Genomic DNA, 15,171 nt, shown 5'->3' on the forward strand with positions numbered 1-15,171 from the left:
TTTACCGTCTTGCAATTTTATCCTTTAAAATGTCAGAGCTTTCCCATTGCTTTATTCACCTTGCCTCTTAAATACGTTTTTGTACTATATCAGCATTTTGATTCATGACTTAGGAAAAAAATAAGAAAGATAATGACTCTATTTCTGCAGATCTTGTAAATATTACATATTCAATCTCAAGATGTATTTCTGAAAGAATTATTGACTTACAACTATAGAAAAATTGGCAAGCTGACACTTGGTTAACATTGCCTTGCTTTTACTCCATAAATTTTTTCTGGTACTCAGTTTCTCCCCAAAAATATCTTTTAAAAAGTTGAAATATACCAAATGACTTACGTTTCACATTTTCAACACAAAATTCCTTTCCCACCTGCCATGATATAATGTTTTTAAAAAATGAAATAAAGAAACTGCTTTACTTTTTACTAATGGAAAATATTTTTCATTCAAGAAAATTGTTGCCCTTCCCATGTTTATTTCTTATACACATGATATATTCCAGAAATTGATCTAGGTGTTAGTTATAAAGCAAAGAGCAAGACAAATAACATTCTTGATCTCATTGCACTCACAATATTATAACAGATACACATATACCCCATATGTGTGCATGTACAACTATTATTCTACAAATACAGTGAAAATACTGCAATCTCAAAAAATAAGTAAAAAGGAGACCATCGGTACTTGGGTTTGCATATTGTTGTTAGTTCATTTTAGAAATAATGTAAATTACCAGACAGAAATACAGCACCTGACCATGTTTTTAAACGTGTTAATTCTTCAGATAAAAATATCTGAAGGAAAAAGTTCCTAGAAAAATGTTAGGGGCATTTAATGATGTATTTGATGTTAATTAATAGGAATTACAGTTCAAAGGTTATTTCTTCATGAATTTAGTTGAACACATGCTATTTGACATAAAATGTTTCACAATATCAGCAAACATGGCATATTATCTATGCAACAATATACATTATCCTAATTATTATAGATTTAAAGGCCTATTGACATCTGATTATATGGAAGTACCCTTCTTTTTTAAAATATTTTTCATTGCTTCTCAGCCTTTTGGCTAAGATCAAGTGTAGTATCTGTTCTTACCAGCTTAAAACTTATTTCAGAAAAGACATAAGCCTTTCTTGAAATTTATTCTCTTTGCTGTCTTTGATGTTAATTTCAGTACAATTTGACATATTCTATGTAGGTCTCTGTTGGTATTCTGCGTAAACTTAAAGATTAGGGAGAAATGACATTCTTACTATAATGTATTATCCATAAATGTAAGCTCCTCGTTTATTTAAGGCTTCTTTCAAGACCTACAAAAATTTTGTAATCTTCTCAAAAAGAATTTCACATATATGTCTGAATTATTGAAATACATCTAAATTTGTTGTTCATAGGTTTTAGATTTTTTTTTTCAATTGATATTTTTCAGAAGAATTTTAGGTTCACGGCAAACTTGAAAGTACAGTAATATCTTCTCTAGCCTCTGGCCCCACACATGCATAGATTCCCCGATTATCAACATCTCCCACCAGATGGCATTATACATTTGTTACAACTGATAAACCTACACTGAGAGATCATTTTCATCCAGAGTTCATAGTCTATATGAGGGTTCACTCTTGGTGTTGCATGGGTTTGGACAAATATAAGTAACATGTATCCCCCATGATAGTATTATAGAGAGCAGTTGAACTGCCCTAAAGGTCCTCTGTGCTCTTCCTATTCATCTCTCCCTTTGGCTCAACCCCTGGCAACTACTGATACTTCTAGTGTCTCCACAGGTTTTCCTTTTCCAGAATATCCTTTTCAGATGGCTTCTTTCACTTAGTTATATGTGTTTATTTTTTCCTTGTGTTTTCATGGCTTGATAGTTCATTTTTAACGATGAATCCCATTCCACTATCTGGATGTACCACAATTGGCTTATCCATTCACCAACTGAATGACATCTTGGTTGCTTTCAAGTTTTGGCAATTATGAATAAAACTGCTATAAATACATGTGCAGATATGTATGGACATACATTTTCAACTCCTTTGGGTTAATGCAAAAAGAGTACAATGAATGGGTCATACGGTAAGGATACATCTAGTTTTGTAAAAACTGGCAAACTTTCTTCCAAATTGGCGGTACCATTTTGCATTCCCACCAGCAATGAGAGTTCTTGTTGCTCCACATCATTGCCAGCATTTGGTGTTTTTGATTTTGGCCATTTTAATATGTATTTAGTGGTATTTCATTCTTGTTTTATCTGGCAATTCCTTGATGATATATGATGTAAAGCATCTTCTTGTATGTTTGTTTGCCATTTTCATGTCTTCTTTGGTGATATGTCTGTTCAGGTCTTTGGCTCATTGGGTTGTGTTCTTATTAAGTATTAAGAGTTCTTTGTATATTTTTAATAGCAGTTAATATGTCTTCTGTAAATATTTTCTCCCAGTCTGTGGCTTCCTTTCTCATCCCTTGACATAGTCTTTCACAGAGCAAAAGTTTTTAATTTTAATGAAGTCCATCTTATCAGTTATGTCTTTCATGAATTGTGCTTTCGGTATCACATCTAAAAAGTCATAGCCAAACCCAAGTTCACCTAGACTTTCTTCTATATTATCTTTTATGGGTTTTGTGTTTGACAGTTGTGATCCATTTTGAGTTAATTTTTGTGAAGCTTGGAAGGTCTGTATCAAGATTGTTTTTTTTTTTTTCCTTGCATGTGGGCATCCAGTTGTTCCAGGATCATCATTTGTGGAAAATATTTTGTTGTTGTTCTCCATTGTTTGTGTCTTTGTTTCTTTGTCAAAGATCAATTACCTATATTTATGTGAACCTCCTTCTGGGATGTGTATTCTGTTCCATTGATCTATTTTTCTTTACTTTCACTAATACTACACTGTCTTGTTTACTGTATTTCGTAGTATGTCTTGAAGTCAGACAGTGTCAATCCTCCGACTTCGTTCTTCTCCTTTAATAATGTGTTGGCTCTTCTGGGTCTGTTTCCCTTTTATATAAACTTGATCATTAGTTTGTCAGTATCTACAAAATACAAAATAACTTGCTGGAATTTTGAATGGGATTACATTGAACCTATAGACTGAGCTGACATATTGATAACTATGTCTTCCTATCAATGAACATGGAATCTCTCTCCATTTATTTAGTTCTTCTTTGGTATCTTTCATCAGAGTTTTGTAGTTTTCCTCATTATCGACCTTGAATACCTTTGTTTACATTTTACCTACGTGCTTCTTTTTGGGGTGGTAATGTAACTGGTATTCTGTTTCTAATTTCAAATCTCATTTATTCATTACTGATACATAGAAATGTGATTTTTTTGTATTAACTTGCATCCTACAAACTATCTTGCTCATTAGTCACAAGTGGTTTTTTTTTTTTTTCCAATTCTTTTGGATTTTCTACAGAGACAATCATCTCATCTGTTAACAAAGATAATTTTACTACATCTTTTCCAATCTATATACCTTTTAGTTACTTTTCTAATTCTACTGCATTGCATTAGGGCTTACAGAATGTTGTTGAACAGCAGTGGTGAGAGGGGACCTCCTTTCCTTGCTCTGGATCTTAGTGGGGAGGCTTCACGTTGCTCACTGCTGTTATGTTTTTAGCTTGTCTGGAACTTTTACCAAAAAAAAAAAAAAACGCACATTATTTTCATTTGTGTAACTTTTCTATACATTGTCTTGGATATGTATTTTACCACGACATAATAGTAAAATTGTTTCTTTTTTTCCAACATTTATACCTTTTTTCTTGCTTTATTACTATACAATTTTGAATTACTAAGGTATGATACAGATTAGGAGAGACAGTAGTAATGTTTTCTGTTGTTTTTGTTGGTTTCTGAATTCACTGAGAGGTTTTGTGCTTCTGTGCTTCACTGTGAAGAATCACATTTGCTATACATTTCAAGTAGAAATTTAAACTAGGTTAAGGAAATCCTTTTATGTTCCTAGCTTTTGACATAAATACATGTTGCTATTTTTAAATGGTATTATTTTTAATAATATCACTTTAAAATCATATAATAATCATGTAACTTTATTATAGTAATCATATAGTAATAATCATATGACTTTCTCAGTTAATTGGAGTGAAGTAAATTCTTAAATTTTCTGCTAGAGAAACTTCTTTGAATTCTGAGACTAAACACTGTATGATTTGATGAATATTGTATAGCATTTCTGGATCCCATTTTCCTGGGTCATCACTTAGGATTTTTGTGCCCATAATTATAGATTAATCTGTAATTCTCTTGTCTTTCTTTAAAAAAAAAAAATTGAGACAAGGTCTTACCCTGTCACCCAGGCTAGAGTGCAGTGGCACAAACCACGCATCACTGCAGCCTAGACCTCCTATGCTCAAGTGATCCTCCCGCCTTAGCCTCCCAAGCTGCTGGGACCTCAGGCATGCACCACCACACCCAGCTGATTTTTTGTATTTTTTAGTTGAGATGGGGTTTTGCCATGTTGCCCAGGCTGGTCTTGAACTCCTGAGCTCAGGTGCTCCACCCACCTAGGCCTCCCAAAGTACTAGGATTACAGGTGTGAGCCACCATGCTCAGCCTATAATTCTCTTTTGTTATATGATTCTAATTAACTTTCAATAATTTACTGTCTAATAAAAATGTTACAAAACTGTTTTTTTGAGCTTCTCCAAAATATTTTTTAAAATCTGTTCCTTAAATTTCTGGCAAAATTCACCAACAGAACACAGCTCTATAACATGACTTATTTGTTTCAAGGAGGCATAAGGAATTTAATTAATGAGCAAAATATTTAATAATAATTCTATTATGATTCTTTTTTGTAAAATACTAGAAATTGTTCTCTAGAAAATTTTAATATCACTTAAATTTGCGATTTTAGTGGCCTAAACTTTTTCATAATCTTCATATGTTTTGTAAATGTCAACTAAAATTTTAGTTATATTCTGTTTAAAATTTTAAAAAGTTATTTATTTGGGTGCATTCCCTCTTTTTATGTGATGAATTCGGCAGCATGCTTTTGATTTGCTGAAAAGTTTTGGAAATCTTGTGATTGCCTTTAATGTTTTTTCTTCCTCTCTCCACTCCACTTTGTAAGGGATGACTTTGATCCTCTTCGCCCTCAAGGAGTCGTATTCCCAGTTCCCACTGTCCATATTTGGATCCAGAGATAGGCAGTCCCCCAGGTACAACTCTACTGCTGTTGTGCGTTTCTATCTTGTTTCTGGTCAATGGAGACTTCTCTTTGTATCACCGAACATGTCTATGTTTCTTATTAAGCTTACCAGGATAGAATTTAGGGCCAGACATGGGGGCTCACACCTGCATTCTCAGCACTTTGGAAGGCTGAGGCTGGAGGATTGCTTGAGTCCAGGATTTCTAGACCAGCCTGGGCAATGTAGCAACACCCTGTTCCTACAAAAATTCTTTTAAAAAATTAGCCAGTTGTGGTGACACAAGTTTATAGTCCTAGCTTCACAGGAGGCTTGGGGTGGAAGGATCCCTGGAGCTTAGGAGTTCAGTGTTACATTAACCTGTGATTGTGCCACTGCATTGTGCCTGGGCAATAGAAGGAGAACTTCTCTCTAAAAACAAGCACAAAGACTAGATTTTATCTCTAACTGAGTTTACAGCAGAGAAAGGAAGACCAATGAATAATCTTATAGTACCATCTTAACAAGGATTGCTTACATATTTTTATGTCAGCAATCACTTTATATGTGAAAATTTAAACAATATTTGTCCTATTCGATTTTAACATAATGTTTGAAACACCATTTTATATCATTTAGTTTATATTTTTATTCAGCCAGAATCTGAAAAGAATTAGACAGGTAATTAGACCACCTATTTCATTTTCCAAGATTAATAATGGTCCTTAGGCAGCAATATTGCAAATGTAACTTATTGTACTGAAATAGTAACTCATTTAATGGTTTCTAAGTGACCCATAAAAGGTATTACAATTTTAGAAATATCTAATATAGTACCCCAAAATAGCTAGGAAAAAGTGGGTCACTCTGTAGGCAAACCTCTATGTCCTAAAAAATAGTGACAATAAAAATGATTCTGAAACAGAAAAAAAAAATAAAAATTAAAGATTTCAAACACATTTTCTCATTTGATCATAATTTCAATTGATATAGAGTATAAATATATTTCCAACTCTTATATATTTAAATGATTATATATACACATACTAAATTGAATTTTGCACATTACATATGAGTCTTCTTCAAAATATGGTATTTTATTTACTTGAATGCATCCATCCATCCATATATTTTCATTTCTTTTATGATAATATAACTAATGAGAAAATGTGAACACTATAAAGACAAAAATGTTTAACACATCTTTCTTAATGTTAACTAACATACTTTTTTCATAAGTTTGGTTCTTTAAAATCTATTTTATATTTTTTAAATTTTGGCTAATACTCAAAATTTCTTATTTGCAATACATGCAAACGTGGGTCATTAAAAGCACACAGGGATAAAGACGCAAATCCAATATATAGCATAAATAATTCCAATTATGATAAAGGATCCTGAAATGAAGTATCATTTTTCAACATTCAAGGAAATAAAATAATAATTTTTAATTATATATTTTGAGTGTTTAGGTTTCAAAAGAAATGACAAATGAAACAAAATATGATGTTGGTGCAAACCTAATTGTGGTTTTTGCATTAAAAGTAATGGGAAAAAAAACATAATTACGTTTGCACCAACCTAATATATGTACAATTTTTTTCTTTTTTTTGTAAAATTGAGATAACTATTGCATAGGATTATAAGTAAAACAATTCAATATAGTGCTTAGACTATATTAAACATGAGAAAGACATTTTTTAAATAATAGGAATAGAATAAAATATGCTTCCTTGTGAAATTGTGAGTTCCTTGACACTGGAGTGATTTAAGTGCAGACAACGTTATCAGAAGGATTGTTACATGAAAATGATGATTCTGGTTTCTTCCAGTTCCAATTCTCTAAAATTCTTTGAAAATATTGATTCTCCATTAAGTTTCAAATGCTGATTTCTAAAACACTTTCTTTCTGAAGTTTAATATTATTTAATATGTTTTTCATTAACTCAAATATAATTGTTTAACACTTATACACCAATAAGTATTTAATACACTACATATCAAGAAGCAGCACTGGGCATAATATGGCAAAAAATAAAGATATGATCCTTCTCCTCATGATGTTTATATCTAGTAGAAAATAAAGATGTTACATAAGAGCATATACCTTTGCACAATTGGGAAGTCACACTTTGGTGTGATGTGAATCAAAAGATCAGGATTGTATGAGATTAAGGGTAAAGTTCTATGTGATCAGGAAATGCTCATTGAAAGAACATTTAAGTTGTCACATAAAGCAAGAGAAGGAAGTTTTTATGCCATGGTCATAAAAAACAGACTGTACAAAAACACTGCTATGGGCAAAGCTTTGCAGGTTCAGGAGATTTAAAAAAAATCCATGCTACTAAAGCATACAGCAGGGACACAGAGTGCATAGAAAAGCATTTAGAAAGCTTACATCATCCTAAATTTTATAGGTCAATGTAAGGAGTTCAAAGATTTATTCTAAGTTTAAAGAGAAGCGATTGAATAGTTTTCACTTGGAGAGTGACAAAATTGTGGCCAGTTGTGGTGGCTCACACCTGTAATCCCAGCGCTTTGGGAGGCTGAGGCAAGTGGATAACTTGAGGCCAGCCTGGCCAACATGGTGAAACCCCATCTCTACTAAAAAAATACAGACCTTGTAGAAAGCCCATCTCTACTAAAAATACAGGTGAAAGAGAGAAAAAGAGAGAGAAGGAAAGAGAGAGAAAGAGAAAGGAAGAAAGAAAGAGAGAGAAAGAAATTATGTTTCTAAAAGACAACTGTTTAATGTAGAGTATGTCCTGGAAGTGGAGATATGAATTAAAAGCTATTGTCGGAATCTAGGGAAGAGATAATAATTTAGACCAAAGAAATAACAAAAAGGCAGAAAGAAAGTTTAAACTTAAAAGGAGATTTAATCAAATTTTCGGATTTATTAGGGAGTGGCAGAAATAGATGTCAAGAACTTAATAGTTTCTGAATAAAACAAAGTAGCTGATATCAAACTTATCCAACAGCTGTAAACAATTATAAATTTGGAGCAAAATGTATTTTAAGAGGTATAAAAACATGTTTGAATGCATCAGCCCACACTATGATATTTAAGAAAAAGGAAGAACACGAAGTAAGACTTACATTAACCCTGGATTTTTCACTAGGGGAATTTTTCAAATTGCTGCGCAGAAAAAGAGAGCCAGACAGAGAGCAAAGTTCTCAATATGAGTGGGAGGAGAAATCAGAGGTCAGAGTCTGGGGCTGTGAAAGTGGTTGGGATTTGGATGGCAAAAAATCAGAGAGGAGGAAAGTGCCAAGAAGTCCTCCGAGCATCTGCATAAAATGTTGCTGAGGACCTGTGACAATTTCTCAGCTGACCATGTGCAGGACATGATGCTAAGAGGTCAAGTAGTAAACAGATGCAGAGAACCTATGAGCTGAGTTTCCAGAGGTCTCACTGAGGAAATGTTAAGTTCCTTCCCAGTCATAGTAGAGAGAGTTGGTGCACACATTAGGCTTCAGTTGAGATGCCAGAAACAGCATTCCTACAAGTAAAAGCATGTCTTAGTGGTAAGTGCTCTCTTTCGATATGGGGATAAGTTAAAGAGTTAAAGGAGACCTGTGCTAAAATGGCTCAAAACCCAAGCATCAACAGAAAAAGGGTGATCCTCTCTTAATTTAATAGCTTAAGAGAACAGAATCTAATGTTCTAGGAGGATGAAAACATTGCAGAGTTGCTCTACTATGACATATAATGTCCAGCATAAACTTAAAAATTATAATGCGAAAAATTTATGCATAAATTACTGATAATCACAACAAACCTATCAATGCAAGCAGATGCAGAGAAAATACAGATGTTGGAGTTTTAGAGAAAGATTTCACAATAGACAAGATTTATACATTGTGGAATATATAGAAAAACATAATCATGCTGGATAAACAAATGGAGTATATTTCAACAAAAAATATAATGTCTATAAAAAATCAAATGGAAACTTTTCATAAAAAGTTGTCAGGTAATTTGTCCAAAATCAAATCATTGTAAATACTAGAATTAAAATTGAACTTTATTTTATTCCTCAAGTGTTTATTACTGTTTTTTTAAAAAAGAACTTAGGTATTCTTTACCTTAGTTTACTTCTGCACTTTCCAATATAATAGCCCCTAGCCACTCAGGGCAATTGAGCAACTACAATGCAGCTAGTACAAATAGAGATGAGCTGCCCTAATTGTAAAATAAATACAAAAATAAAAAATAAAAACATCTCATTTACAGTATTAACGGCATGTTGATCATGGTAATAGGTTGCATATGTTGGGCTAAATAAAGGATATCATCAATGTTGATTTTATCAGTTCTTTTGTTCTTTTTAAATGTGGCTCATATCTGCAGCTCAACTATTTCTATTGCACAGTGCTGTTCAAAACTTTAATTTTCAGTGCTGGAAATTGAATAGAAAAGATCATGAATATTTTTTCCTGTCAGCTCCTTCTCAGATATTTCTTAATATTCTTCACTACTGCAAATCTGCTGATCTAATCCACTGTTGAAGCCATGGGGAAAGCCTTAGAAATAAGAACATATTCTGCACATTGAAAAATTGTTCTGTATTTTTTTAAGAATAAAGTACTATGCTTTTATTATCAAGTACTCTGTAGTGGAAAGGCAGAATATCAAATCCCAAGTAACAATTAATTGATCTATAACAACCACAGCACAATTCTAGACCATAAACCATTAAAAAAGCCAGTTAGCACCTGACTGTCTTTGCATAATATTTATACATTTATGGCCATAAAATACTCAAAATACTGAACTTCGATGATTATAAAGTAATATAGAAATTTTGGTACAAAGCATACCACAATCAAAGCCAAGTAGAAAACCTTTAACACGTTGGGTCTGAAGTCAACTATTTATGCTGTATATGCTGAAGTAGTTCATATTCTTTTTCTTCCTTGCCAAGAGTTCCTGTCAGAACAGGAGGAGAGAATTGCTTTGGCAGAAAGGGATAGAGAGCAAAGGTGGAAAATGGAAACCATTCATGTGGTGACATAAAAGCTGTCAACCAAATGAAGTACACTCTTCTGAATTGAAGGGCAAAGAAAAACTAAAAGTAGGACAGAAAGCAGACAAAGTAGGGACATCTGTGGAATAGACTGAGAGAGGAGAAAACCAGAGACCCTCATGGTGCTGAGCTGGGCATGTGGGTTCTGCCACTTTCTGATAGCAACCCTGTGCTCTATTCACTCCAAAAACATAGTACCCTGATAGTTTCCAGTGCTGCTGAGGTGCTTGCAGCTTTTGCAAAGTTTAGATGGTACTTTAAAAGAAGAATGCAAGAAACCATTCAAAGATGGCTAAAATGGTGCAACCAAATCGCTACACTTTAATGCCAACAGCTGGAACAATTTTATTCTCATCCCCGATTTCTGTGACTCATTGTCTAAATTGTCAAGGAAACTCTCATTTTTGCTATAAGTTTAAGCTTATCATATTTTCTCTATTCCATTTGAATCACAGATGATGAGTACTAAAAAAAATTACATTGATGCATTATAATGTAGGCCATTTGACCTGAATAAACATCTCCTTGTACAAGGAGGGGAAAAAAGACAAATAGTTAACAGAATTTTTTTTTAAAAAAAGCAAGAACATTTGCTCAAAGAGAAATGATATATTAGAAACAGAAAAGATACAATATTGTTAGGGTTCAGCATAAAGTAAATATTTGGAGAAAATTTGAATTTGGAACTTGTGTGTGTATGTGTGTTTAATTCTGTTAGGCATCACCTAAGATGCAATGTAAAATGACATTTATAAGGGAGGCATGGGATGTGGTAGGGAGAGGGTATGTTTAGTTAATGATGAAAACGAAAGAAAAGAATTGTCTAATATTAGAAAAAAGATACAACGAAACCCATAAAACATATTTTAAATTTTTCTTGAGTGCAGAATACTAGCAACAATAAAGATTTAACAAACTTTAAAAGTTTTCCCAGAACTCAGAGGGAAAAAACAACCTGAGTTTAAAATGCTTAAGAAGAATACAATTGATATACCAAACAAAAAGTGACGACAGCTGTATTTAGCCCTTCTGAAGGAATAATTGATGATCAAACGGTAGAAGGAAAACATAGAAAAACAAAAATACATAAGACATTACATTGCATTTAAAAATCTTCCTCAGAAAAATGGAAAGATTTGAACATAGAAATCGAATGTGCTTTTCACAATTAAATTTATTAGCCAATATTTATATTAAGACATATTCTGTTCACATTCAAACATAAGAATAAAACAATTTTTAGTAATTTGGCAGAAAAAAAGAGGATACTTTCAATGGGAAAAACTGATGGCAGATATTTCTTCTGTAACACTGAGATAGTGGAATGATGTTCATTGATGGTAATATTTTGTGAACCTAGAATTCCACGCAATCCAAGCAGTTCTTCACTTGTGAAAGGAATGGTAACTGCTTATCATTCTGGGTGAAAATTACTAATATATTGTACCAGATTACTGATAAAAGACCAAAATAAAGAGGTCACTTATAGGAAGAGCTAGATTTAAATGTCAATAAATTTTTAAAATATATTAAGAGCTAAATAAAAATATTTATGCTTTCATTTAAAAATTGTTACTAGCAAACACATATGTATGGTCAAAAAGGAAAGATGCTAATCTAGGCCTAATCCCCACTAAATAAGTTAATAAACGAGTAGGGAATATGATTTTTACTAAACGGTTAAACACATACACACACAAATAGGCTTCCATAACCTGAGAAATGACATAATCTGAGGATTTAAGAATATGGAAATCATGGTATAGATTGACTATTCATGAATGTCAAAAATATTCATTAATTTATAAATAAAGCATAATAGTTACAAACTGAAAATCAGGGTAAACGAATAAAATGTATTTAATAACACTATGAGCTTTTATCTTCAGTTCTACATTTTAATCCATGTAAATTTAGAAGGGCAAGAAAAACAAAGGCAAAGAGTAAGATAATTCTTCATGTAGGGGAATATTTAAAATGTAATCTCATTCTTGACCTTAATTACAAAGCTCTAATTAAGAGATTCAAGATTTTAAAAGTAACTTAAATGACTCTTAGAAATAATCAAGATGTATAAATCAAAATGTATAAATCCCAAACCAAGAGTAGAGGGTAATATATAAAAGCAGTACTGCATAACACAATCCCTATATAACACACAGAATGCAAGGAAAATATCAAGAAATTTAAAGCCATAAAATAAAGCATATATTTATTTTATATGTATGACACTACTGTTAATATTCTAAACACTTTTTATAAAAGGTAAATGCTTAGATTAACTTTACACTAAACCCATTTATAATCTGTAGAAACGAGGCCACGGTGGGCTGGAATGATAAACGGAGGCTTGAGGGCCAGCTTTCCTCATGAGTTACTTGCAGAATTCTGAGGTTGTTAGGGAGGATAAAGAGTTAAGATAAAAACTTCTGCCAAGAAAGAAAGAAGTATCCAATAATCCCGAAGTATTTAAGGAAAAAAGGCCGACAAAAAAGGCCTAGAAATAAAGCAAGCAAGAGATGACAGCAAGAGAGAAAGCTGAGATTCATCCAAGGGTAAATCAAAAGCTTGAGAATCATAAAGTTTAAAACCAAGAAGCAAGAAAATTATGATTGGGAGGAAATAGAAAACACAGAAAATAACATAAAAGTAACATTTACTTATCTTTGAAGAGGCTATAAAGGACACTGGAGTCATAAAACAAGAATATGCTATTATAAAGACAGAACTAGAAAGGGCTCAAATTGAAATAAAAAAAAACCCTGAAACATTTATCTAGCATGACATCATTTTTCTTAAATTGCTGATAATATACTGTAACAAAGAGGTCATTCAGCACAAAATATAAGGAGTTTAGAAATATTGGCAAGTGGAGATCCCAAGATAATAGAGCTGTCCAAACAGAAATTACTCCTGATTATAATAGATTTTTAGGAAAAACTGTTCATTTAGAATTTATTTAGTAATAAAAGTATTTTGAAGGATAAAAATACACATACACAAAAAATTATGCAATATAGGCAATGATTAAGTTCAAAAAGAAAATAATAATTTAAAAGGTAACTGTCAGAACATTTAATTATAGTACACTATGAGGCTCTGCCATAAACAGTCTTAACATTCTCAGGAAAATGTAACTGTATTTAACTAAAACTTTAGTATAAACTATATTGGCATGATGAGATAGAAGAGTGGTGAAAGTTGGGTTGGTGTAAGAGTTCATCAGATGTATTGAGTTCTCGAGATAATAGAGCAAGGATAGTAGGAAAAGCATATATAGAACTTGAGGATAAGTAGCAGCAGGAGAAAGATTTAATGTATACAAGAGTAGTGTCCTTGGGAAATGACACTCTGATTAAAATGAAATACATTATAAAATTCTATGAAGTCAAATACCTCATAGTTTATAGTTTCTGAGATTTGTGTTTGCTTAAAAAGGCCTTTTCTGAAATGATTACAAAAATAATCTCATTTTCTTATAATACTTTCCTAGTTTACTTTTGTTTATAAAACTATCTCTTTATTCTACTTGGGGTTTAATTTTGTATGGTTTAGTACTGACTTTTAAAAAAATTTTATTTGATTATATCTAATGTCACAGATGTACTTATTTCTAATGTTACCAATTTAAATAAACTTAAGTAGAGGACTCATAGACTCATGTATTCTGTTCAAAATTTTAAGTAAATTCCATTATGTTGTAATGAGGAAATGAAATATTTAATATATCATGTCTTAAACACCGTTTTTGGTGTCTTAAATATCATGAATGCCATCATCATACCTAAATAGAATTTAGATAAATTCAGCACATATTCTACACTGTCTTTTCTACTTTCTGTCGTTTTCATAAACTTTGAATTTTAAAAACATAAAGGGAATTCCATAGAAGAGGAATTAGTAATTCTTTCTAAAATAAAGGCTTAGAGTTCTCAGGAGACTACTGTACTATACAAATGTCTTGCATTAACCAAGTGTCAGTAGAATAATGTAATTTAATAGAAATTAATTTTATTTGCACTTTCTCTCCAGGCCTCTTCCAATATTTGAGATTGGGGCATTTGACAACATTGCCAAACCATGGGAATCTCAGTTATAGATATCTGAGGGAAACAGGTATACCAAGAGCAATTCTATCTTCAATGAAGGAAATGTACATTGCTATTATGAATGCATTTGTGCTTTTCAATTCTGAAATTCCTGTTCTTAAACATTAATTTACACTTTAAAATGCCCTTAAAAATCGCTGAAAAAAGAAACACAAAGTTACCTCGGCATTAATCAAGAAATTTGTTGAAGTATCTTCCAGTTTCCAAATATTTGTAGTAATTATTGCCACTTTTGGGGTTGTTATCGAAATAAAGCACCAACTTACAATATGAATCCTGAATTATTAGAGCCCCTGAAATTGTTTTCACTTCTACTATTTATGTGAAATAAATAATGTCATTTTTATACTTTCTTATTTATCTCACGTTTAGTTACTAACAACTGTATGATATGTAGGCTCAGCATGCGGGGATGATGGTGTGTGCATGTCTGTGTGTGTGTGTGTGTGTAGATTGCAGCATCCAAATAAATGTGTTAAAAATTCATTTTCTAAATAGTAAGTCAAATAATAGAAACATTAATACCATCACCTGATCACAGGACTCACCATTAAAATAAAGTATCAGAGTACTAAGTTTCACTCAACAGTATAACTAAAGCAGTTACATCTTAAATACCACACTTAAGATGAGAGAATATCCTCCAAAATATATTTAATACAGGGGAATTAAGTTAATTAAAGGTATATAAAAAAGCTATATTCTCATTCAAGTGTAGTATTCTCTGAGCTTGTATCCATTCACAGATTAAATAAGCAAGAGAAGGGGAAGTGATGAAATCTGCTATTGTGCAACTGAATAATATGCCTAAGGGAATAGCATTGTGTTCATTCACAAAATTATTATTTATAGAGCTGAGTACTATTATC

General features: G+C 32.1%; 1 pseudogene; it reads left to right on the forward strand.

The window, feature by feature from the left end:
- Positions 1-1,058: 1,058 nt before the first annotated feature.
- On the forward strand, positions 1,059-1,206 carry LOC115835013 (annotated as a pseudogene).
- The last annotated feature ends 13,965 nt before the right edge of the window (positions 1,207-15,171 follow it).

This window comes from Nomascus leucogenys, chromosome 4 (genome assembly GCF_006542625.1).
Source record: "Nomascus leucogenys isolate Asia chromosome 4, Asia_NLE_v1, whole genome shotgun sequence".
In the NCBI taxonomy this organism is placed as follows: Eukaryota; Metazoa; Chordata; class Mammalia; order Primates; family Hylobatidae; genus Nomascus; species Nomascus leucogenys.